This window comes from Engystomops pustulosus, chromosome 2, assembly GCF_040894005.1.
Source record: "Engystomops pustulosus chromosome 2, aEngPut4.maternal, whole genome shotgun sequence".
In the NCBI taxonomy this organism is placed as follows: domain Eukaryota; kingdom Metazoa; phylum Chordata; class Amphibia; order Anura; family Leptodactylidae; genus Engystomops; species Engystomops pustulosus.
In genome coordinates, this window is record NC_092412.1 from 56,973,552 (window position 1) to 57,001,194 (window position 27,643).

The 27,643-nt window shown below is 41.0% G+C and overlaps 1 protein-coding gene across 2 annotated transcripts in view; it reads right to left on the reverse strand.

The window, feature by feature from the left end:
• HDAC7 (histone deacetylase 7) overlaps nt 1–27,643 on the reverse strand; it is a 216,041-nt gene that overhangs the window by 124,892 nt on the left and 63,506 nt on the right. For both annotated transcript variants that reach the window (XM_072134716.1, XM_072134715.1), the window contains exon 2: nt 20,990–21,057. The gene's annotated coding sequence lies outside the window, so the exon portion shown is untranslated. The remainder of the gene's footprint in view (nt 1–20,989; nt 21,058–27,643) is intronic.

The window sequence follows — 27,643 nt, forward strand, 5'->3', positions numbered from 1 at the left end:
AATCGATCACAAACCTGTCTTCAGTAGGTCTTCAGTATACAAAATCAGGTCACCACCAAGTCAATGGAGAATTCATTTCTCATGCCTGTTTTCTAATAATAACACAGTATAGTTGTAATTCTTCAGACACTGTAGAAGAACCGTTAGCTCCGAAATGTGTCTACCGTAGCTAACATACCCTGTTATTACAGTTGCACAAGTTGTATAAGCTACTATTATTGAGGAACAGATACCCTCACATAGCAAATATCAGGATTAATCTATCCAGCTATCTGCAGAGCCTCTTTTATTCTTGTCCATTCAATACATTGGACGTTCTAGACGATGAATTCCAGTCTATGATTGGTCCCAGTGGGTTAGGCTCAGTTCACACTCCGATTGTGATTTCCGTTTCTAGTATCCGCCTAGAAAAGTAAAAAACTGAAATAGGACGGATCAGTTTTAAATCCCATTGAAATCAATGTAAATTTTTATGTCATCTGTTGTCATCCATTTTACAGTGATTCATTATTCTTCAGTTTTTTTCATGGAATTGATTACATGTATGGATAAAGTGCCATCTTTTTATTAATTTAGTGTTCTTTATTTCTTTATTTCTCTTGATACCAGAGACAAACATAGCACATATGTGGTTTTCTTGTTTTCAACAACTTTATAAGGTCTTAATCTCAACTCTCTTTAAAGTGAGTTTAACAAGGTCTTGTAGTTATTGAATCGGGTACAAGTCATGATTACTACTGAACAAAGTCACGCTTGGGTGGTCTCTCTGTGTCTTATAAAAAGTGTTCAACTCTTTTGTACTTTTAAGAGTAAACTTTTTATTCAATGGTAAAAGACCCTGCAATGTCCAAAAAATGATTTACTTGCACATGTATTTATGAAGTGTCTGCTCCCATTTTGTGTCATGGCTGCACTATGTCCGACAAATGTGCATCTAAAGGGACATGTTAGTTCTTAGTCAGAGTTTGCGACACATTTAATACAGCAAATTTTGTTGCACGCAGTAAGTTAAAGGTGCACCAAAAATAAAATGGTGCACTCTTCCAGAGCAGTGCAGGGGGCGCCAGATAATTGAAGACCATGCGTCAGTATTCAATAATCTGGTACACCCTTTACATTTGTGCACTTGTTTACCTCACTATTGATACTTCTAGGCCATTGTTCCTTTGAAAACTGGCTTTACAGAATGCAGATCCATTTTCAAAAATCTTTGCAGAATCCTAATGTTGCGCCTTGGGCTCCTGCTGTGGGATTTGTCTAAAACATTGATGCCAGACTTACTTTCTACTGTTAAAAAATACCCTTAGGTGCATCATGGGTGTGGTCAGAAGTAGGGTGCGCACTTTCTTTCCTGATTTTACCATCCACTTTCTCGCACTTATGTCTTATTGACAGTTTTCTGCTCCTCCTTTTAAACTGGGCAAGGCCATACCTGTATGATTAGTTTATAGCTGTATCTGTTGTATAGACATTTACTGTATATAATAATTACTGTATGGGCACTGGAAATCCCCAGTGGGCGGCTACTGTGGAGAGCTATTCTTTGTTTCTATGTTCTCATCTATTTATACTCCATGGGTGTACATTTGGATTTCAATTTGGATTTACGGTAGATCTGCTACAGGGATGATTACAAAGTATCATGGACTTCTATAAAAAAAAAGGAATAAGGTGTTCGTACTACAGATCCGTAGCTACTAACCTCTCTGATAACAAATACTGTATCTACTCGAGTATAAGCTGACCCAAGTATAAGCCGAGGCCCCTAATTTTACCGCAAAAACCTGGTAAAACCTATTTTTTTTTTACTCGAGTATAAGCCAAGTTATGGTTTTCATCACAATTTTTTGTGCTAAAAAACTAGGCTTATACTCGAGTATACCTGTATACGCAGATGCCTTGAGAATTTCTTCTCCACTTTGGCCTACTCAGGGTGAAGGATGCAGTATATATTTACTTGTGATTATGAGTGGGTATATTACACTACAGCTTTAACAAATACCTGTGAGCAGTGCCCCGGAGCAAAGATTGAGGAATTTCATTCTTTGTTTATTACTCCACATTGTTCCATTAACAGAAAAGCAGCGTGCAGCAGCTTCCTCCAAGGAGAAAGTCTAATCCTTCTTCCTTCTGTTTCACTAGTTTGGATAGAACATAAGCTCTAGGAAAACAACCTAACATCTGACATAACTCGTTGCAAACAGACATGGAGGAGCCACAAGTGCGAGGTGTACAAGCCAATCCCCGCTTCACTAAATGTTCCCTAAATCAGCAGAAGTGCAAACTGGGTGCATTCCCATGAGCCATAACTCCACAGCCAATTATAGATTCCCAGACTATAGATTCTCCATACACTTTTGTGCTCTTAGATCACTGCTTTTAGTTGCTCTACAGCTTCTCCCACCTGCTCTGTTTGATGTCTTTAGTATGAAAAAGGGTTGTCCGGTAATGAAAATGTTTTAATATGGCTGTGAAAATAATAAACTGCTTATACTCACCTCTCTCTGCGCTGTCAGACGTGGCGAGGCCAAAGATGACAATCATAATCGGAACATACTCCACATAGTATTGGATTTAATAAAGGTGGTTTGGGCGGTAGCTTTCTAAAGGGCCCTTGGCCGTCCAAACCACCCACCAAATTTTATACCCACAAGGACCTTCACCAATGAAATCCTCCTACATCTGTTCCTGCTCTCATTAGACATGTATACAAGAGCCATTTCAGGAACTTTGAAGGTCCTACAATGGTCCTGAAGCAGCTCATTGAAAGCAGGCAGGAGGGACACATTCTCCCTCCCAAGAAGCTGATTCTAGTACTATATGTAGAAAGTGAATCCCAGACTTGTAGGGGATATAATATTCATACAGCCCAGGCCCTTTAAAGTCTTAATCTGCCCATGGTGAACTCTGGTGAAGCAAGGTGATGCTCTGACAACTCTAGTGTGCCATGACAGATTTTCATTAAGAAAATAGTGAAATTTCATGTAATGACATCAAGAAGATATCTTACGAACCAAGCAATATAAAAAAACTATTAGAATATTGTATAACCTCATTATAAAATGAAATTGTACCTCTCCTATAACACTTTCTCTTTTTTTCTGTGATATACCGGTAACCTCTGAGGACCTGCAGTTTACCATACCAGCATCCAGCTGATACCTTTTAATTAGGAGTGGATTATGACTGCAACAGGCCCTGGGTTGTGTCATTTTTGATGTTTTCATATTTATTGTCTACATAGAGTACAAGAACCAAGCTTCTTAGGAAAGGAGGGGGGTCCTTTCAGTTGGATTTCAGTTCTGGAGTTTAAGAACCTTTTGATGCCCTTTAAAGGACCTCAAGGTACTCTTGCATACATGTGTGTTGAGAGCTGGATTTCAGGGCTGTAGGAACCCCTCCTATTTATGTCTACAGGGCAGTATTAAACTTTATGGCTAGTTAAGATGGCCGTGGACTACCAAGAAGCCTTGGGTCCTGGCCTGCTGCCCAAACCACCCATATCATAACCTGCTACAACTTTTGAAGGGAACCTGTCACCACATTAAACCCTTCAATCCCACAAGCAATACCCTGTTCCTACTGTTTTAAGTCTTTTTATATCTTTTTAATGTTGTGGCATGTCCAAAAATAGTTCTTTTATTCCTTCTTAAGATGCAGTCAAGAAGGTGGGGAGCTCAACCAAGCAGTCGGGCAACCGCGCCTCCTGACTGCCATTTTCACTGTCCACTCCGCCTCCGGCCATTGTCTGGCACTTCCCACTGCAGCCTCCTCTCTCCAATGTCACGCTCCAGCTATCCGGAGTTCTTGTGCATGCACAGTGCTCTCAGCTTGCAGTTAGTAATCCGAGAGGCACTCCTGTGAGGTTTATAATCGCGCATATGTGAGAACTCGAGATCCTGAAGCCAAATCCTGAAGTCAACAAGAATAGTCTGCAGTGGGAAGTGCCCGATGATGGCCGGAAGCGGAGTGGGCAGTGCTAGTGGCGGTCAGGAGGCGGGGTTGCCTGACTGCCAGGTCAAACTTTCCACCTCCTTGACTGCAGGAAATAATTAAAGCACTTTTTTTGAACATGTTGCAACATTAAAAAGATATATAAAAAAAAAAACTCCTGTAGACTCATAAACGGAGGACAAAGGTACGGTGGGGTTATTGTGGTGAAAGGTTCCCTTTAATAACAGAATAGAGGAGTCATTAATTGCCAATCCCTTTCTTCTATATTCCCAATACACACAATGCTGAGCAATGCTTGCCACTATATTAATTGCCTACATATCACCAGTTTTTAACTACAAAGCTGCCAGTGTAGGAAGCTTATACTGAATGCTACTATAAGGGCTACGTTCGGATATTTGCTATTAACTGACTGCTAGATGATTCACATGGCTATAACAGAATATTTTAGAAGTTATTAATCTGCTGGCATGGTACTCAAATTTCTGCTTAGTGATCAGTGTCATGTGGGCTTCACTTAAAACCCCAGCTGTTCCGTTCAGACAACACTAGTGAAGCAGACACCAATGTGGAGCATGGACTATATACCAGTGCAGGAGACACTGTATACATAGTAGCTGTGCACACGATCCACTACTTTAGGAAAATGACTCCCACCTATGTCACTTGTAGCCTGGCATTTCCTCCAGCCATTTACCCAAACACTGTGGAGAGTCTGTTTCCTGCCCGCTGTTATTGAGTAACCCTTATTAAAAGTACACCAGCAAAACACTGCTTATCATTACTTCACTTGCCGCCTTTTGCTGACTTCCGTAAATAGACATTTTATCTGATTGGCAAGCGTTGGCCGCCTACAAAACACACACATCTAATATAATAGCCGAGTAATGAAATGGATTTTGGCAATGACACAAGGTTATATATAACTGTATATATCCCTGACACTTGGGTTTAAGAATGGATGTTAAGAACTGTGTTCAATTTCGTAACCATGATGTGTATTGTTCCAACACATCCACAACGAAAAACCAGGCAACCTGCAAGAAAATATTCATCGTAAGTAGACCTATACATATCCATAGTTACCAACCCTGCCTTACTTACCTACTGCTATCGAACCTGTTAGCAAAAGGTTTCTGATAGATGGCTGAGATAATGACTGCAGGCTTTGTGTAGTCTGTTACTATAGAAATGTACAGATAAGATCCATAATCTCAGAGTTTAATCAACATTGGATAGAAAATATAGAACGTGGAGTTTACCTTTGGTTTTACATGTTATATTTTGTTTATGCCTTTAATGGATTTACTATGAACCTGTAATGCAAAGCAGTATGTATGGAACTTATATGGAAATCTGCAATACATATACTCTGTGTAGGCACCCTGTATACTGTATTGACGTAACAATATTTTTGGTAAAGTAAAGTCATATCACGTAGTCCATGAACGCGTTTCTGGTCAAACAAACCCTTAGTCATAGACCCTTAGTAATATCACCTCAGCCAAACCAGTTCCCTTCACCGTGCTAAAGAGATGCAACCACGTTGTAACAGTTCTGTCTACAGTTAGTAATCGGTTCCTGCTAAATTAGTTATATTGGTTTGCCTTTAATCCACATCATGTCATTAGGCTTCCTGAATAGGCTTCCTGTCATGCTCAATGTTTAGGGGGCTGCCTTACAAAGTAGCAAAGAGGGAAATGTATTCTTTATCACATCCTGGAAAATGCATTTGCACGTTTCCCAGAATCCACCAGTGGAGCATTAATGTAAGTGTCCACACGGCTGGAAGGTGGCATTACTTGGCAAAATCTGCATAAGGAGAGCTCTTGCTTCGCGACCCTGGTACATACAGAATGATGTCACATGGCATGAAGTAATGCATCAATGTACCAATATACTGTAAGTCACAGTATAGTAAAATATTCTGGAGATGTTTCTATAAGTTAATCCGTTGATTATGATTGTGGGATTTCTACACCTAGGGTGAGGTTTCAATTGGCTACTATCTGCCTGGTCAAGGCCAAGTGGCTTGTTGGCATCAATACATCATCCATCACCAGAAGCATGGGGCTGGGTGCAGGGCCACCACTAGGAAGCTTGGGGCCTTTGACTGCCAAATTTTGTGGGTCCCCAACACAATGATAATCCGACCCTGAGTTCCCTGCAACTAGGAAGGGGGGTGGGTTTTCTATGACTCGGGGCTCATTCCCCTAGTCCGGGCCCCCTGAACACAGTCAAACTAAATCCCCCCTGATAGTGGCCCCGGCTGGGTGATGCAGCATTTTATAACCATGGCAATGATGTCTGGTGTCTTTCTTTTCTGGGTAGGATAACATAGCAGCCTATTGTGCCCATGAAAAGCAACAGAAACTTTATAGAGCAGAATGTAACTGATGCCAAATTATGACAAAAAATCTAATTGAAATCAATGCTGGCATTAACAGAAATACATTTCTAAAAATACCGTAAAAGAAAATATTGAAAAAATTCCCACCATTGTTGATAGAACAGAGACACAGATAAAAGGAGTACTGTCCCCGCAGCTCTGTGCCGTGCGTTCTGTCCTCTACATGTGCTAATGTATGGTGCTTCATATGGTGCCATATAATGAGGTTATATATTATATATATAATATAATATCTGCAACACCCCTGCCAATACATAGGCAGGCTGGTAGTTGCGAATAGCACCCTCTCCAGGTTAGGAGCTGTCAGAGGGAGTCATGAGCCCTCTAGTAAGTTTCTAGCACTGGGAGATTATGCAATAGCAGCTGTAGCCTCTGCTTGGGAAGGCAGCAGTTAAATGGGTGTAAGCTGTTATCCAATTATGTTACAATTATTGTAAACTGGAGTGTGATTGGAGAGATGCTACCACCTGACAAGGGGGAGTATAAACCCCTGTGCAGTGGGAGCACATGGCCTTTTGAGCACATGGACAGAGTGAACAGAGTCAGTGTTCAGCACACCTTTAGTGCTGGCATAGAAACCAATCCCAGGAACTGAGTCAGGAGACTCTAATCCAGAGCCGCAGCTTCCACAGTTTGGACACAGCTCCGTCTCAATTATCGCAGCCTGCATCTACTACCAGGCCAGTGCTTTATTCCTGAGGACCCCTCTCCACGACCACTCCAGTACTAGAATCTAGATCTGTTTTTTTACCGTTTTGGCCGTTGTCTGCTACCTGTTGTTCAATAAAGAACTGTGAGTTGATTTGCACAACATTTCCTCTGTCTGATCCCTGATACGGCTGTCTACCACCATGAGCTTCCCCATCCATTACCCAGGGACTTATCTTGCAGACACTCAGGGGCTGCCCCATGGAGAACCAGTACTTCAGCCTCTCCCTCTATATTTCTTGCACACACCTCCTGCTGGAGACCTGCCAGTTTGTAGGACAGCCCTTTGGTCCCCATACCAAGCACCATGACATCAGCGAGCCCTAGGCTGCAATTGCCAGATACTCAGGTTTTCTGAGCCTCGGCTGCCTCCAGGCTAATTCATCTTTATTTCTATGGTGTTACCGGTATATTCTGCAGCACTTTACAGATCATGTGGTACATCTACAATAAGATGGTCAGATGGAAGGATATGAATGAGGACCTAGCTCCCAAGAACTTACAATCTATGTGAAATGATTCTCTTGAAAAATAATATCTCAACAAACAGCGTTTATGGCCAAGGTTCCACCTGCTGGTTTGTATTTGTGTTGTCCTGTATGCGAAAAGTTCTTCTAGATGTTAGAGACAAAGATCAAGAGGTCACCACACTCACCCCCACATCATCACAAAGAGTAGACATCAGCAGGTTAGAATCATGTAGGCGGTAGTATATTTTAGAATAACTTATTAGCCATATGCAAATTTCTTCTTACAAAAGGGATGAGTCAAACATACCCGCAAACAGTGCATGACATCGAGGAGATCAGATGAGTGTCCTTTTGGCCTCAGATGGGTTAGTTTACATTCAATTTTTATATAACTTATGTGTTTTTTTTATAATGTATAGAAGATCACAATAGACTGCATAATTTTAACATGAAATGTCTGTGAATATACAGTGACACAGAATCAAAGCACTGGAGGTATGCATTGGGAAATCCTTTTGATGTGCTGTATATCCCAATCATTGAATGAACAGATAGATGTAGATGAAGGGTAGATGAAATTGGACACAAAGCAGGATAACCTATTCTCCAGCCTACACCAATGTCATGTTCACTCATATAGGAAAGTTTTGAGTAGGCCTCATAGACACGAATGTGTACTGTGGCCATGAGCTACATGTGCAAATAGTGGTAACTTACGGGCCATTGTTTTCTATTGCAGTAAGTCCGTACAACAAAAGATAAGGCAGGTCTTATTCCTGCCCTTGTTTGCAGCGCCACTTCCAAACTACGTCAATGGGGTGAGCGGTGCTCACCATCCAATGTCTCGGCAATCTCAGTCAGCTCCATAGAGATGAATGGAGCAGAACGGACATGTGTATCTGTCTGCTCCGCTCATCTCAGGGAGCGACGAGGGGTCTGATGTTCTTGTGATCTGTGGGGGTCTCATCACTGAGACCCCCACCAATCAGTGAGCTCACTAGCCAAGGTATACCACTGGAAAAAAGGTGGACCCGACCCCTCTGGGGAAGCATCCAGGAAGGCCTGCGTGTGACCTTTATCCAGAATTCCTGGAACCCCAGATTTACTATTATTTTCTCCCCCTCCTGGACTCTTGGTCAGTCCTCACTAATCCCCTGATGATTCACCGTGAACGGTGATGAAACGCGTAGGGAAGGGAGGGATGGGGAGCACTTTTTTGGTTGTACCTTTAGGGCATAACAGTACACCGGTCGTGGGATGACTTCGGTACTGTCCTTGTCAGGACGGGAGCATCTGGGGCAGTAGGGACTACTAAGTATATAGGGAGAGAACACATTCCCCCTTTAGGTCTCTCAAGGATACCTATCCTGAAGCCCAAAACTCCACCTGGTAAGACTGCTCCAATTTTTATGTGTTTATATAATTTACTGCATTTACATAGATAGAAGTGGTTTTTAAAGGGACTAAGTAAAAGTTAAGTTTTAAGTGACCAAGTCTGATGCCTCCAAAATGGTACCAGTGAAAATGTCAGCTCATCTTGAAAAAATTATACCTTCCAGAGCTCTGTACACTGAAGTATGCAAAAGTTATTAGCGTCAGAATAGGGCAAGTTGAAGAACATATTTTTTGTACTAAAGTTTTGAATTTTTAAAAATCTAATAAAACCTATATAAATGTAGTATCCTTGTGATCGTATGAACCCGAAGAATACATGAGATGTGTCATTTGGAGTGCACAGTAAAAGCCACATAAAACAGAATGGGGCACATTTACTTACCCGGTCCATTCGCGTTCCAGCAGCGGCTTCTCCGATGAGCGTTCATGAAGGTCCTGCGCCCGATGTCCACCAGGTGTCGCTGCTACGCCGAGTTGCGTCGGAGTTCACTGATCTCTTCCTGGTGCATGCAACCAATTTTTTATTTTAAAATACGGTGGTTTTTCAGAATCCGTCAGGTTTTCCGACGGCCACGCCCGCCGATTCCCGTCACATGCAAAACGGAAAATATACCAAAACCCGACGGAAAACCATGAATCGGGCCGTTAATAAATGTGCTCCAATACGTTTTTTTCTACAATTTCATTGCATTTGACATTTTTTCCCAGGTTCCCTATACCCGCCATGGATTATGGAATACTGCCACTAGAAACGACAATTTGTTACGTAAAAAACAAGCCCTTAAATAGCTGTGTGGATAAAAAGAGTTACAGGTTTTTAAAGACGAGGAATGAAAATGAAAAAGCGAAATTGACCTGGTCAAGGAAGGCTGACCATTTGAAGGTTGGACATTACATAAATGAGGTAGGCTCATGGTGCTGTGTGTATATGTCTGTGTAGCATTAGTATGCTACATATATATGTAGTATTAGCAGGTTTAATGTGCGGGGTGGGGGTGGCAGCAAGAGTTATCGTCCCCTCTGGCATCTGGTTATGCCGCTAGTTATTAGACACTTTATCAGGTTCTTTTATCTCTCAGCTGTCAGTGGAAACAGGACAGAAAGCTGATCTACGCATACTGCTTAAAGGAAAACTACCATTTGTTTTTATTCATTGTGAATCAAACATACCTTGAGGATGCTGTAGCTACACTGATGCAGAATCATATCTTGTGTAAGTGGTTTGGCTCAAAAACAATTATAAAATTCAGGACCTTGGGGAAGCTGGGTTGCATGCAGGCTGCCTACATAAACACATTACATGGAGCTTCCTAAACTGTCCAGACAGGACTAAGCAACCTGAGCTGGATGACTCATACAAAACAGTTGGGGGATGGTGCATAGTGATTGCTTCTGCCTAGCAATCCCAACACAGTGAATGCAGCATTCTCTAAAGCAGTGCATAAATAGGGAAAGGGTACATTTTCCGTGCGCTGGAGTGGAGGAATTGACCCCTCCATTGGAAACAGCATGCTCTATCTTTTCCTGGAGTACAGCATGGAACACAATTGCCATCTATGGGGACGTATATATACATCCCCCCAGACGCCCATGTAAATGCACCCTAAGAGGAGAATCACTGGGGCAGCCACAGGAGTGCCAGAGCCTCATTATCATCATTTTAAAATAGTTTTTTTCAGCAAAACCACTCAGTTCAGGGATTAAACAAGATATGTTTCTGCATCAGTGTAGCTACAGCATTCTCAAGGTATGTTTGGTTCAAAATGCATAAAATCAAATGGATTTCCTTTAAATAAGGAAGATAGGCAAAGGATGAAAAAAAAGTCATTTTGCAAATGTTACTATTTTTGGCACTATTGGTTTATGCAATTTTAAGGTACACTTTAAACAGAAATATGCCTTTGGAAGAAACAATTATCCTTAGGATCATAGAGCATCCACCATGATCCACCTTGGTTTCATTCTTCATACCCATTTACAGAACCTTAATAGAATGACTCAGCCAGATTTACTATAGACCAAGACTCATTAAGTGATATTATGTCCTCTAAGCTGATGACAGACGGATTAATCCCCAACTCTGTATTTCTTAGACAATCGGTGTAACAACCCAGACCATTGTAATGTTTTTTTTTCCTGTTCAAAGAAGCACTGGCCCAGAATCTAATCCACTTAATATACATGGTGGAAATAGCTTCTCAGAAATGGATAAATGAACCAAAGCTGAAAAAACATTTGTTTCCTTCACATTGATCAGCCTTATATTTACACTGTATGCATTTTATTAGCAAAAAGTACATTAAAAGATCATTTACAACAGGATTTCCTCACTAGTAAAATATCTCATATATGTAGAATGTGCTGCAATGCATTTGGAAGAAATTTTCTTACCAATTACAATTTGTTTTCGGCTGCCTCTATTGCTCCATAAATAACGGAATTAGTCATTTAATATATACAGAATGTATGTTTACTGACATAGTGACATAGGAAAAGCCGATAAGTGTAGTACTTATAGTTATAGATACTGTACAGAATATCCAATTCCACTGAGTGACATAGAAAAAAGGAAGTGACTAAATGGGATAGTGTTGGGTCATACATTTTGGGTTAATAAATGAAGAAACTAGTTAAATGTGTAACAATGGCAAGAGTACAATAGTTTTTGGGAGTAATTGTGGATACAGGCAGTCCCCGGGTTACGTACAAGATAGGTTCCATAGGTTTGTTCATAAGTTGAATTTGTATGGAAGTCGAAACTGTATTTTTTATAATTGTAGATCCAGACAAATATTCTTTTTGCCCCAGTGACCAGTGCTTAAAGGGGTTCTCCAGCCGTTAAGATCAGCCCTAATAAACTAGTAAACTTTTACTTAAAAAGACAAAATGTTAATTGGCTGTAGCAATCAAATAATAACCATTCTCGGGTTATAAAAATCATTTATACTACCACTCTTGCTGTTAAGCTTTATCTCCAAAGTTAAGAAACGTAGTTATTTCTTGTTTTTGAAGCGCATGCACAAATTTACGGTAGGGGGAATAGCTCAATGTCGCACGAAAAGTTGAAAAAACCCCAACAAAAGTGGCAACATAGACCAGGGTGTGGACTGGCCTAAATTTGCGCCAAAACTTGCACCTAAAAAGAAATTTGCGCCAAATTACAAATCATGAATTCAATCGTATGGTGAAAACTACACTATACAAATAATGAATTTGGCACAGTCAAAATACAGGATATATCAAAGTGACTTTGCCCTGTCCTATGTTCATTTGGCGCAATGGAAAGTAGCAAAACAGCATTTGTACCACAACTGCACCAAAACAACGTCACACAAAGAACCCCTACCCCCCCCCCCCCCCACGGTGTAATGGAGGGCCGCTCGTGGCTCATAGCTGATCAGTGTGGAGACGAGCTGGAGCTGCAGAAAACAGCAGTGCATGATGGGATTTTAAGTCCCACGGAGGCGCGGTGCCACCATCTTTCCTGAGCAGAACTGCATCACGCAGGATAAAAGGTAACAATACAGGAAACAGGCAAGCAAAGGGAATATTTGAGATCACCTGGTTTGTCAATAATTAAACTGACATCATTATGCGCATATTGTACTAATGCACCTTTTAGGGCAACCATAGGGCTGATGTGGCTGCAGCTGAAATGGAGTTTCCTATGAAAATGACCCAGTATACATGTACTTGAGATAGGAAACTTATGCAATCCAAGCACTAGGAAATAAATATAGAAAATGATACCTCTGTGCATGATTGGGTCCCAGGGTAAGAAGCTGCCACAGTGCAATCACCAGTTTGCAGATAGGCTTTACAATGCCACTTTGGCAGAGAACATAATCCTCATGGCACTTGCCCTTTAATTATGAAAACATAAACTAGAAAAATACTGAAATAAGTGACTTTGGCTGCAGAGCCTGATATGCCGGCTGGAAAATGCTATTCTAAGCAGAACACTTCACACAGATTGCACATGATAATACGATCTGGAACATCAACATTCATCATCCATAAAATTGTAGTGTAGCCGCAGCACAACACTCTCACGCTCTGTTCTTCCAGATGAACGAGGTATAGATTCACCTCCACCAGGTTTTATATATTTCACAGGGCGGCGACAGTGAGTGACGTCCTCTTTCAGTATGAGGGATGACTGTGCCATCCATGGGTAGCATCAAGTAAAGACCGGTGATGGATCTGACAAGTAGGGAACTACATTAAAGAGATTGGCTAACCTTGACAACCTCTCTTCAGATTGCACCCCTCCCTTCCAGCTGTTCGCTGAGGACGGTCTGTTTGTGATGTGTAGCTATGATGTTACTTGCTTTTACTGCAGCGCCTAAGGGATTGAAACTCATGCAGTAAATTGCTCAACTCTACAATTTCAGCCCCCCAACAGGTCAGGAGGATCAGGGCTGGAACAAACACTGGGCATACTTGGGCAAGTGCCGGTGCCCAGGGTTCCTGGGGAGCCCACATAAGGCTGTTCGTAATGAATCCACAGGGGTTTGGGGGATTTATGTCATGAATCTATAGGGCGTGAGGGCTTATATAAAATAACCATGAGGGCGCAGTTTGGTATGATAAACTAGGGAATATTTTAGTTTCTGAATTTTGAATGCTACCACGTTCACTGCAAAGGGGCCTACTGAGTCTGTGTCGCCCAAGGGCCTACTGAAACCTGGAGCCGACCCTGAGGAGGATAACCCCAGGGCCAGCTCTAGGTTTAAGTAGGCCCTTGGGTGACAGAGCCTTAGTGGGCACCTTAGTGGGGCTCCCCCCAGTAGCAAGACTGTCCCACCACCCCACACCACACTGTCCTGCCCCCCGTAGCCACACTATCTCCCCTACATAGCCACACTGTCGCTTTACAAGCCACATTCCATTAGCCACACTGTCCCCCCCATACGTAGCCACTGTGCCCCCTACATAGTCACACTGTCCAACCACCCACAAGCCACACTGCCTCCCCCTACGTAGCCATACTGCCCCCCCAAAAGACACATTCCATAAGCCACACTGTCAACCCCTACGTAGCCACACTTTACCCCATAACCCACATTCCATAAGCCACAATGTTGCCCCCTACATAGCCACACTGTCCCCCCACCACCCATAACACACACTTCTTTCCCCCCACCCATAAGGCACACTGCCCCCCCCTCATAGCCCCACTGTTCCCCCCCACCCATAAGAAACACTACCCCACCCTCTGTAGCCACAATCCCCCCACCACCACCACTCTAGGAAAGAAAAAAAGCCTCACCTTTCCACCTGCAGCCGCCTTCTTTCTTCGTCATGCGACCGCTGTACGCGTCGTCTCTGGAGCCAGCACACGTGATCTGATGACATCATGATGTGCGGCGGCTTCAGCGCTGTTGAGTACAGTGCTGAGCACCACTTTGGGGGAACGAAGAAAGTTGAGTTTTGGATTCTGCCTCTATTCTGCAGTCCCAACAAGCGCAGCATAGAGGCAGTAAACTACATAAAGCGGAAGTACAATTGGCACAATTGATCCGGCCAAATTTTTTTTTCGGCACCCGAGTGGGCCTCTCCAGCACCCGGGGCCCCGGCACTTGCCCAGGTAAGCCAGGTGCTGGTGCCGGGCCTGGATAACCCCATAGAACATCTATGGTCACATATCACAATTATATATAATTTCACCAAAAACATGTTGTTTTTTTCATAAAACAGGTGGACAGTACGAGTTCATATTGATTGTGGGAGTGTGCATACATTACTACCCTGCTGTCTGTAGCGCTGTGAAGGGGCTTGTTTTCTGGACTTCATAGAGACAATGTTTAATATTCCATACCATATACTGGGAAGCGGGAAAAAAATTCCAAATGCAGTAAAATTGGTGAAAAAATTTGCGACATTTTCTTGTGTGCTTGGTTTTTTATGCCTTTGCAAATGACCGCTCTTCTTTATTATTTGGCCTGGCATGAATTAAAACATTTACTAAGGGTCCGAATCGCGTTTTTCCGTTGCGTTACCCGAATATTTCCGTTTTGCGGTGATTTTCCCTGAAATGCCCCGGGATTTTGGCGCACACGATCGGATTGTGACGCATCGGCGCAAGCATGCACGCGACGGAAATGGGGGGTTAAGAAAACCCGACGGATTCGGAAAAACCTTAGAGAATTGCCAAAGACCCGAATCCTCCACAGAGAACGCGCCGCTGGATCGTGACAGGACCGGGTAAGTTAATCTGCCCCATTGTGTACACAAAAAAATTCTTTATTTGTCCATCATCCGCCGCTAATAACTATTTTATATTTTGGTGTATGGAGCTGTGTGAAATCTAATTTTTTTGCGAGAATACGGAATAACCATCTTTATATTTTGATAGATCAGACATTTTGGGCCGCGACGATACCTAACATGTTTATGATTTTTACTGTTTATTTATTTTTATATCAGTTCTAGGGAAAGGGGGTCATTTGAATTATTAGGTTTTTTCATTTATTTTTTACTTTTTTTTTTTTTACTATATTTCAGACCTAGGGTACTTTAGCCCTAGCTTGTCTGATTGATCCTACATATACTGCCATACTACAGTATGGTAGTATATGGGGATTTTACACATCGTGTATAACAATGTGCTACCACCAATCGTAGGGGTTACCGGTGGGTGTTTGTTGCAATATGCAGCAAACGCTCACCTTGTATGAATAGGGCTTAGCCCGTGAGCCCTCTCCATATAGCTGCAGCCGAGATGTGATGTACTAATAAGTCACTCGTCGGTAAGGGATTAAAGGGAATCCATCATCAGTTTTGACTATGATAAACTGCAGACAGTGCAAGGTATAGGCCAGTGATGGCCAACCTATGACACGCGTGTCAGCACTGACACACGTAGCCATTTTCAGTGACACAAGGCTGCTGGAGAAAAATTGCTGTAGTGCAGTTTCCTGGGGCCAGTCAGGCCGTCGGTCGGTGATGTGGTCTGCAGCGAGCGGCTGCATCTCAGTCAGAGAGATCGCAGCTGCTGCTCCTGTCCTCCAGTCCTGCTCTGCGGAGGCCGCGCAATGACTCTAGAGTGGAGCAGTCCCAGCTTGCAAAGATGAAACCTATGCTGTGCCTCCGCGGGAACATCTACACAGGAGCTGAAGCGGCCTGAAGAGGAGTAACGGAGGTCCGTGTCGTTGGAGCCTGTGCCAACAAGACCAACAATAGAAACCAACTGACCAATTAACACAGAAGTCACTAAGCAGGTAAGTTAAAGAACTATACATATTTGTTATTTAAACTCTAAATATCACAAAATAAGGTTTTTTTTCTAAAGGTGACACACCACCCGAGTTATGGATGGTTTTTTGGCAAATTTTTGACACACCAAGTTCAAAAGGTTGCCCATCACTGATATAGGCCCTGGAGATCTGTGTAACCATACCTGTGCGTGTAGTAAGTAGCAGCCTGATAAAAGTGAAAAGTGAACTTTTAATCTTTGCTGCTCCTGCAAGTGCTTTGGGTGGGTCTTTCAGCCTGATGAGCTTTCTGCTCTTTGCAATGAAATTTTCCACTGCACCTTACCTCTGCTTTGAGTGACTGCTGTTATCAGAACAAATACCTAGCACATAAATTATTCTTTCAATGAACTGTGGAGAGGACCGGAGAACATACATTAGGGAGATTTATCAGAAGTGTTGCAGAGCAACCAATCAGAGCTCAGCTTACATTTTCTGAGCTCTGATTGGTTTCCATGGGCAATTAGAACAGTTCTGCTCTCAGACACTTCTGATACATTTGCGCCAGAAGTTTAAACTTCTACATAAGAAGATTTTTTTTTACAGTTAGAGAAGCTAAACTATGAATTGTTCTACCACAATAGGTAGTTATAACAGGAAACTAAATATCTGGGACACAACAGGCAACAATGTGGCTGGCAAAGCTTAGAATGGCATCTTACTCTGTTATCTTGAACAGTCACCACTTGTTTCACCCATGACTGTCTCTTTACCAATGAACAAAATGCCCCACAAATAAGACATAAATGCCCATGTGGTGGCAAATTAGTAAGGTGACTGCGCTGACACCAGGAACTTGTTTATCTGGTTATGTAAAGGCTATGGCTATTTCAGTCATTGTAATCTAAAAACACAGGAAATAGATTATTCCCCAACTACAAAAGATGTTCATAAGAAATGATTAATATATTGACATGAAGCAGCTGTGTTTCATAAGCAATCTCTTGCCTAATATGCAGATCTGCTGCCAAGCAAAGGAATATTGTAGATAAGTGACTTTTTCAGAAGTCAATAAGGAAAAGAATAAGAAACAAGTTTATGTCTCGTTGGATGTTGGGAATAAGAATGCAAATAAGCTCTCCTCCAGAGGGAGGTAAATTGCATCTCTAGTGCCACCTACAGTTTGGAGTAGAGTCTTGATCTTGATATCAGCCAAAATAGAGACATCCATCTGGCTTCCAGTACCTACCCATAGGAAACGCTAGTGAAATGGGTTGTTTTTTATTATTTGGAGGAGAAAAAAATTCTATATGTACAATCTGTAAGAAACTCTTCACCAGCTATATCTGCTAGCAGAACCAGTACTCTCAAGACATTCATTCTCAAATTTTTCAAGCGGAGAATAAATACAACTAAAGTAGACATAAATTAAACTTTAAGAGCTCACAAACTCCAAATATTGCAACAGCTTTATCTACAGACCAACATCATACAGTACTGTGCACTGGCCGGATTTCACGGACTGACCACAGTGTAGCGGACAAAACTTTGAGCATTGTAGTGATATGTCCTGTATCGAGCTCTTTCTTCTTATTAAAACAGCAGCGTCATGTAATCCGGTGTGTGCCGGTGGCCTCAGGGTACTTCAATCTATAGTACAAGAGGCACCATAAATTTATATATGTATTATGTATATATATATATATAATTTTGGTGCACCATGGGCATGGCTGTAAGTTCCTGTTCTCCTACTCTCCCTGTTTCACAAGGGATCTGGACATAAAAAGTCAAATGGGAAGTGCTGGACAATGAAACGGGTACGGGCAAAGCAATAATGTACCCAAATTCTCCTTTGACTATAAACAACGGAAACATTTATCAACATAAAGCTTAGGATATAGGACAATTCACCTATAGGCCCACAGGTTGCCCTCACGTGCAAAGGGTACAACTGATTGTAGCAATAAAATGTAAATAATCTAATTTTAATCATATGTTAAGTAAGTAAATATACTCCAGTGCCATAATAAAGGGACTAGCCACAGCTTGGAAACTTAATTTTTTTTTTAAAAGGGAGAATTTTATAAATAATATTTTAGTGATAATGTAAAATCCTGAACCCTAAAACAAACACAAGTTTCCAGCCGCTCAGACCTATGTTCACCATAAATATTATGTACAAAGCCATTTCCTCTCTTCCTGGAAGACTTCACTTACATAATACATCCACGTGCGGAAGACGTTACCCCATAACTCAGCCTAGCAATACTGAACATGGGACATCTGTCAGAGCTTGGAGGCAGTTTTACCCTTATAATACCCAGTTTCTTTCTTCTGGATTATACTATCGGATACATTTTATGTACTTTCTGTGTAGTTTACATACTCTACGTTGTACACTGTGTAGATTTAGAAAGTAAGAAAGTCAAAATAAGGCAAAACAGATCCTTAACAAGACAGTATAAGAAGTAGCTAAGCATATACATAATGCAGTAATGTGGGTGTAGTGTATCTGTTACATGGTATGATATTCATGCCATGCAGTAGCATAATGCGCTCATTTATGTAGACAATGCCCCTACTGCTTTGGTGACTAATGTGGATAGATTTTCTATGCCTATACAAAAGTAACATATAAATTTGATTCTTCACAACCAAAAACAACAACTCTCATCATGAATCTATATTTTAGGGGACATAGATAATATACACTTAGTAGTTCTCTGACCCTGAAAGCAATGCCCTTTGTAACTGCACATGTGGATTCATTTTATATGCCATAAACCTAATTATGTCCACGCTCACCAAGGATCTCGTTCCATAGTGGAAAATGACAGAGAAAGGCAGATTATCCATTGACTCTATTTTTAACCCTAAACGCTAAGTAGTAGAAGAACCAAGTAAGTTTTGTCTGTATATCTGAAGTTATAATTGTAACTTTCCATCATATCCCAAAGAAAATCATTCAATGAAGTAATTCTCCAGATAACGTAACATATGGCAGAGGAAGGTTCTGGCTCGATTAGACATAACATACTAGTATATTGCTTTACCTCTGCTGGGTCTGTGCGTCAGCTTGCTTCAAGCCTGGTTCTCACAATCTTGGTGAGCTCTTACTGTATGTCTATCTGTTTCAATCTGGATCAATCTAACCCAAGTCTTTGTGAGAGTAAGTCTTTTTAAGCAGGTTGTGGTTTGGCATACACGTCTTCAACCTGAATGCACCTTCTTTTTTTCTCATGTAAGTTTTTTTTTTCTTGGTTTTCTTTCTTAGTATAATTTCCGTGATCGGTTTCGAAATGATCTATTACATGACCTGATGTCTTTTAGCCTTCATAGCTTGAAAGGAGGTATCTACCATCACATTGTCTTGTAGTAAAAAAAGTACGCAGGCCCTTTAGTTATCATAGTCCATCCATCTGTCTACAATAAAGGGCATCTACCACCAGGATGAAAGACTATCTGCAAATAAGCCAGAGGGGCTCCAGGCTCCCTTGGTGTTAATGGAGCCTGAAGCCCCTCAGGCTTTCATCCTGGTGGTAGATGTCCTTTAAGGGGATCTCTACATCTAAAAAACACACATCACATCCTCATACGTCTCATGATGAGTGTAGAAGTCTATGCTGTTGGTTAATAGCTGCAAATACTTGGGAAGTGGGTGGCAAAAACAAACTTACCGTGCTCCTGCTTCCTGACTTATGCGGGTACTCCTTGTCTTAGGCCCCAGTGACTGTTCCACTTTGCCCAATCTATGGCCTCCACAAACCAAACAATACCACTCTCTTTACTATGACAAGAAGAATGACATCAGGAGGCCGGTTATTGGTTAAGGCACATCCCATGACCCCTTGCAGGTGGCCTAGATCGGAGTGACAACTCAACGTGGAAGCCAGAAGCCAGGCCAGGGTATTTTGGCATCCCATGCATCAGCTCCCAAGTGGTTTTGACAAAATTACAGGAAAACTATTTTAAGGGCCAGTTCATATCTCAGTTATTGTGAGCCAGAACTAAGAGGAGACTATACAAAGATTAGTTAAAATGGAAACATTTGGATCTGTCTTCTATCTACTCCTGGTTTTGGCTCACAATAACACAATAAAGATGCATTTAGAATTTATTTAGAATTTCCACAGTGCAAATCTGCAGTGTAATACAGTAGCATTGTAATGTATAAGAATGGTGGCAATCCCATACACAAATTGCAGAAAAGATCCATTCCAGAAACACCTTTGACTCTTGTGGAATGACTGCAGGATTACGGATGGGGTATCCCAATCCGGATAGAAGTCCAAAAGATTGAGAAATTGATGAGTTAGTACTTACCCACAGGATAGGGGCTACTTGCTGACCAGTGGGGGTCTCAATGGTGGTACCCCCACAAATCATGAGATGTTGTGACCCCATTGGTCGCACATGCACCCTTCTGCTCTATTCCTCTCTATGGCACTGATGGAGATCCTATCTCTACCAGTTCCATTAACAGTAAATGGAGTGGCAGTGTGCCCGAGTGACCAACTTCTCCCTTCTTTTGGGGTGCAGTGGGGGTACAATGGATCCCTGTAATTTGCATCACCTATAGTAGGCCTCACTTCCTAACAATGGTTTCACACAAAGCTTTTGCACTACCTTTTAAAACACATCAGGCAAAAATACATATGAAATTGTGTAAATTGTGAAAATATGAACATGTGTTTTTCCGCATGTTATTCATTATCATTTACTTAACAAGGCTGAACACATCTACCTATTTACAAAGCCGATAGGTTTTGGTAAAAAAGTAAATGCGATTTTAACATGGCATACATTATTATATTATCCTTATTATCCTTATTTGTAATAACGTAACATTTACATACCGTGATGTGAAACTTTATTCCATTGATTTCTGTCTTTGTTATGTGTGTTCCTCTTCAGTCATGAAGAACTAAACCAAAAACATTAAAATCACTTTATTAAACCGTAATTCAAGTCACAGAATGCACTAGATGGCGATACATTTAATGTTCTATATCTGCCTATATATATCATGCTCTGTACTTCTGTTTTATATAATGCACTTACTTTTTGCAGTGCATCCTCTTTGCTTAAAAAAGATGCCATCTCGATTTTTTAAATTCCCTTACTCTCTCTTCTCTCTACTGTGCTAACAATATCATAATGCCTCAGCACAGCATTACATGACCAATTACAGAATGAGCTAGCTTGGGGTGCTCTGTGATGGTCCTCTTCATCTACATTTTCAATGACATACTATGTAGTCAAGGACGTCAAGCTGTGAGCTTTAATGCTATAACACAAAGTGATATCCTATAGGTATCTACTATATGAATGGAGACTTAGCCATGAATATAACGCAGTCAAGGGTTGGTCAGAATGTTGTGATGTGGAATCATTTTGAGTTTATGGGAAATTGTCATCTAAATGATAGTTAAGTCCATACAGTCCATACATTAGCTGAAATTGGTCCAACCACACTGTTTTTTTAAGCTTTAACCAACCATTTAATGTGTATTGGTCCTTATGAATATTTGACCTCAGGGAAGAGTAAAACTGGCCAAATTGCAATTGCTGCCTGATCCAGTTCTTCATATTTATTAAAGATGCACTTTTGGCTTAGTCGTTCTTGCACGTTCCCAAATGCTCACAAATGTTCCGCCAACACCTATCTAGTAAATGTAGGGCTAAGGATAAGGACACTTATGAGTTCTCTTTGCTACTATTTATATAGCGCCATCATATTCCATAGCGCTTATAAAGATGTCTCTACTGGTCCGCCTTGAATGCTTTCATACCTGACCTGTTTTCCACGGTCAGAACAGGTCTCCCTTGTCCTCCATAGGTTCCCATAATCTTTTCACATGTGACTGCACACACAGCGGCTTTGTGGAACAATTTTTGTAATACAGCTTTGCATGCCAATTCTACGTTTTTGAGGAGGTTTCTATTACCCTGGCTCTTGGTAAACCAGATGATATGGTATATTTGAATTTTTCAGAATAATTTGCTACAGTTCCTCAAAATAACTGATTCCTAAAATGAGAACATTATGTGTGTATATGGTTGTATAGTTGGCAAAGGGCTGTTACTAAAGACAGATCCAGGTTTTTGTAGGGGTGCTACAGAGGTCAGTATCAGATGCTGCTCTACTCCTGTTAGATTTACATGAAAGTGTGCCATCAAACTTTAAAGTGGATCTCCTGCTCCTGGTTCCCGTGTAGCTCTGGTACTTCTTGTTTTGGCCCTGCAGCCCATCTCATCCAATGACTGGCCTCCAGGGACATGCAACATCACTTCAGTTTTCCAGGGGGGACTTCACTTCCTGTGTTATCTCCTGGATTGAAGAGGCCACTCATTGGTGAAACGTGTCCAGAGGAAACCCCCCTGGTCCAGTGAACCTACCTCCTCAAAACTTAAAGTCTGGTGCAGGTCCAAAGCCGGAAGTGATCCATGAACTGGAAAGCAGTAAATATATGAGTTTTTTTATAACCCGCCCCTGTCATCTGTGGGTTTTCAATATTCATGCATGTACACTGTTTCCCCAAAAACAAGACAGTGTGGCCCATTTAATAAGGGTCCGCGGAGTTCATTTTCGTCGGGTTTCCCGGCGATTTCCGATTAGAGACGCATTTAACAGGGGTTTTTGCCGCACGCGAACGGATTTTGGTGCATCGATGTCAGCTTTCACGCGACCCAAATTGGGGGATGGCCCTTCGGACGATCCGACGGATTTGGACAATGCGCGGGATATTTATAAATCGTAGCAGATGCGGATTCCGGTGGACAACGCACCTCGGGGATCACGCAGGGACCAGGTAAGTAAATGTGCCCGAGTGTCTTATATCAATTTTTGCTCCTAAAGTGGCACTAGGTCTTATTTTCAGGGGATGTCTTATTTTTCCATGAACAAGAATTCACAATTATTGTTGAAAAAAAATCTACATGTATTAATATCCTGTAGTCCTGCCATCACATACATCAGCATATAATTCTGAATTCCATCAAGAAAGTCTTGTTACTCTCTGTCCGTGGACAACAATCTCCGGTACATTTTCAATCCTAATTTATGCACAAAAAAAGCAACATTTTTTTTAAGGATCATTATGTCAAGAACTTCTCTAACATCCTTACAACTCTCCGAACTCTGAATTTCAGGCTGAATTTGTGAATCCATTTCTAATTATAATAATATTAATGATTTCTATTTGAATCATTGGCCCCAATCTCTTTAGCTCTTTCATGCAATGACCCATTCTTGTTCAGGTAGCTGCTCGTAGCACTTGCAATGCAACAGTCAGTGATTTTAACTGATGAATTCTCCACCCATGTCTCAACCTCTTGTAGTATCTAAATGATCTACTACCGTATTTTTTTGGACTATAAGGCGCACAAAAAATCCTTTGATTTTCTCAGAAATCAAAGGTGCGCCTTATAGTCCAGTGTGCCTTATATATGAACCATACTTACAGACAACAGCTGCCTTAAACTGTGTACAGGTCTGCCACCTGCTGGTCATTCATCCTTATAATCCGGTGCACCTTATAATCCAGTGCGCCTTATATATAAACCTAGATGTTTTAGCAGGCATTTATTGATGGTGTGCCTTATAAAAGATGCGCCTTATAGTCCGAAAAATATGGTAATACTAACGTATGGCCTGGAGGAAGCTGCTGCAATGACTGACGCTAGGTCTTATTTTCAGGGGAAGCCTTATATATTTAAGTTTGAACAAAATTGTACTACGTCATATATTCGAGGGTGTCTTGTTTACAGGGAAACAGGGTATGTATTGGGTATATGACAGCAGTTAACTAAAAAGAAATACATTTAAAAAAAATTCTGTAAAAAGAGAGCTTTGTTACATAGAATTCCAGGTTACATTAGGATAAACGATTATGAGATCAGACAGGTGCAACCAACATAGAAAATGATTCAGCTTCTCTAGTAGGTTGGAGATGACACTACATTGCCGTGATTTAATGAGATGTTAATAAGATTCTAGGCTACTTATGAAGTAGCCCAAAGAACAAAAAGATCCAGCTCTCTTACTTGTTATTGGTCTTTATTCATATTGCATCAAGGACATCATGTGAGTTACAACTAAGCATGTATGAAGTAGGTATAACAAGTTGTTAACAAAACACTTCATTTTGAAACTTGGTCAGGCATTTATCAATGTTAAAGAAATATATTTGGGAAAAAACAAATCTTCAATTTCTCCTTTACTTTTGTATTTGCATGGGAGTTTTTCCAAGGATAAATAAAACTATAGAAAAGGGATGGCCCTCACCAATTCTCTTTTTGGAGGCTTCTTAATTAGTAAAAAGTTACATATATACAAATAAAGCATGTCACATTTAGCCCTGCACTGCCTCCCGTCAACGTGAAATGCTTTATTTGTAATTATTTTTTTTAATAATAAAGAAGCCTCCAAACAGAGAATTGGTGAGGGCCATCCGTTTTCTACTATTTCTTCTGTGAATGATATTCCTGACTATTACTGAACTATTTCAAGGCACTTAAAGGGAGATTCCAGCTATGGAAAATGTAATCGCTTGTATTATAAAAAGTTATACAATTTTCCAATATAGTTTTTGTATTATTTCCTAATGGTTTTCTAGATCTCTGCTTGCTGTCTTGTTTACTTCCAGTGGACAAAAATGGTCACACAGGTGCACAGCTCGTTATATCACAAAGCTTTGATTGTTATTATTCTTTTATTATTATTATTATTATTATTATTATTATTATTATTATTATTATATTATTATTAATATCATTACTCTTTATTATTATAAAGGGGGAAAAGGAGGGGGGGTTTACGGGAGGGAGGAAGGTTCTACCAGGGTACGGCTACATTGAAATTGACGTGTGCCCGCCGTACCGTAGCACAGCAGGCACACGCCGGGCACATGTCGGGCACACGACATGTGCTATCTTTCTCCCGGCTACGAAATGGTACGGTGCCGCACACGTAGGCTGCCGTGCGCCCATTGCCATGTATGGGGGACGTATTTACGCCCTATATACATCGGCTGTATATATGTCCCCAATACATTTGTGTGAATGTAGCCTAAGAGAAATTTGAATGAATAAAGGTTCCGTCATCTGGTGTGATGTTGAGGGAGGGGTCTCTCCTGTTGGAAACTTTGATCCAAGGGTCCCACATGTTGTGGAAAGTATTCAGGGTACCTTGTCTAATGGCATACGTTTTTTCTAGCAAACAATGTAAGTTTACAGAGGCAAAGAGTTCTGATATTGAGGGGGAGGCTGGTGACTTCCAAGATCTTGCAATCCAAAATTTAGATGTCTGGAGTATATGACCAGTTAGTTTCCTAGAGTTTGCAGAAATTTTGTTCGTGCCTAGGCCTAATAGCGTAGAATTTGTCTCTTGCAAAATTCCAGATATTTTTATGATATATTAATGGAGGGAGGGGGACCTTCCAAGGCGGTGCAGCAGAGTAAGTGGGAAAAAACCTAGACAGGAATTCTCCATGCTAAAATGGAAAGAGGCGAATTATTGGTGCTGAAAAGCCTCTTAATGCTCCAATCTCACTGAAGTCCATTAGAAAGTCCTCTCCAGATGGTAGTATACACCAGCACACTTGGCTCGTATATACCCAGGATCATCTGGAGGAACTGTAGCCATAGAGGCACAATTGTACATATTTTTTGGGAATGCCCTGTAATCAAACCCTTTTGGAGGGGAGTTGGAGGTAACCTGTCTTCCTGTAAAGAAAATTGTATAACTATTTATCATAAAAACAATAACATTAATTTTCTGAAATGGGAATTCCCCTTTAAACACCATATACTGTATCCTCCTAGCTATAAAAATAAAGACAGATAAAACGGTAACCTCCTAGCTAGGATAATAAAGACAAATAAAGACTAAGTCAAGAAGGGGCTTTTCAAAGGCTGTGCTCTATGTAGCATTTATATGGAAAAGTAGAGTATAACACCACATGGCTGTTATTTTGTGGAGTTGTCACATATTTGAGTATCCTTAAAAATAAGTCTTCGTTAACATATTAATCAGATATATAAGAGGAAGTAACATGAAGATAGGAGGCTGTGACTTTCTACATCCAGAAATAAGGGGATAAAACATCATTTTAATGGAGCTATGACTGCACATGTCCACTACAACGAAAATATAGTATAATGTAACAAGCTAAGGTACTGCAAAAGAGCTTGTCACATAAAAATAAAGGTGACATACTCATTGTCATTAGCTAGGGTCTTTTTCAGGGGTATTTTGTGTGGCTAGGCTCTTTAATGCTGCAGATGCTATGCGTCTGTAAGGAAACCTCAGACATCACAGTCATAAGTTGGTTGATTTGGTTTCCTTTTACAGAGGATTATTGAAAGCACCTTCTGGATGAAAGACATTATTACATAGAAAACCACCTTCCCTGTTTAATGTGTTAGTACTTTGATTCCAAATCAATTTAGGACAAACAAACTACAATTACAGCTTTATATGTTTCATATAAAATGTGGTCTCATCAGAAAGGTGTTTAAAATATTTACCAGATCCCCCAACTATAATTTGGGGAAGAGACTGTATGGGCCCTTCTAAGTTTCATGAGTGATTAAACTCTCTGGACCTGCTTAAAGGGAATCTACCATAAAAATCAAGAAATCATGGATAAACCAGGAGCCCTTACACATAGATCCAGGCACCATGACTGGGGAAATCTGCATATATTTGTTATCCCATCAACTTTTAAAATTATGCTAATGGGCCTGAAGGGCTATTGGCGTATTACAGTGCTTTGGCTTCACAGACTGTTACACTGTCTTAGTCTTACCTTTCCCTCTGCACTAACTGTAATCTCGGCAGCAGGGAGCACACACTGAGAGGGGGAAGTGCCCCTTCAGAATGTAACAGCCTGTGTAGCTACAGCACAGAGGGGCTCTGATAACACACCCATAGCCTTTTATTTCACAATTGTGGAAAAGGGAAATAATTGGTAAATTGGAATTAGGTCCCATATAAAAATGTATATGCTTTAATATGTTTCCCACCAAGTTTCTTTAACTGCTCAAAATTAAAATAAAAATTAACTTTTGTTGTAACATGGTGGTTTTTACACTTCTCTCACTATATTTGCTATTGCAGAAAAGGTCTTCTCCATCTCCACTAACAATGACCCTCCTTGTATTCTTTTCATGCGCTATGTTGACCCCCCATATCCCTGCTGTCATACATGTGGAGTTCTCTATAGTTGATGTCTTTAGCACATCCCTGGCCTTATCTGTATGGATCAACAACATGACTCAAAAATAGGATTGGATTTAGCAAACGTTTAACTCGGTTGGACTTTACATCATAATTTGCTTAATGCAGTTTCAAAGGGCAAATCTAGAAAGCCAGAAGTGTTCAGGAAGCAAGGATCTCATTTATATTTGTGCCCGTATTATTAACAAAGATATCTTGCTGCTTATCTCCACCAATGATTGTCTTTAAGTAGGGGTCTTCACACCGTGGGTGAAACATGTTTGACGCG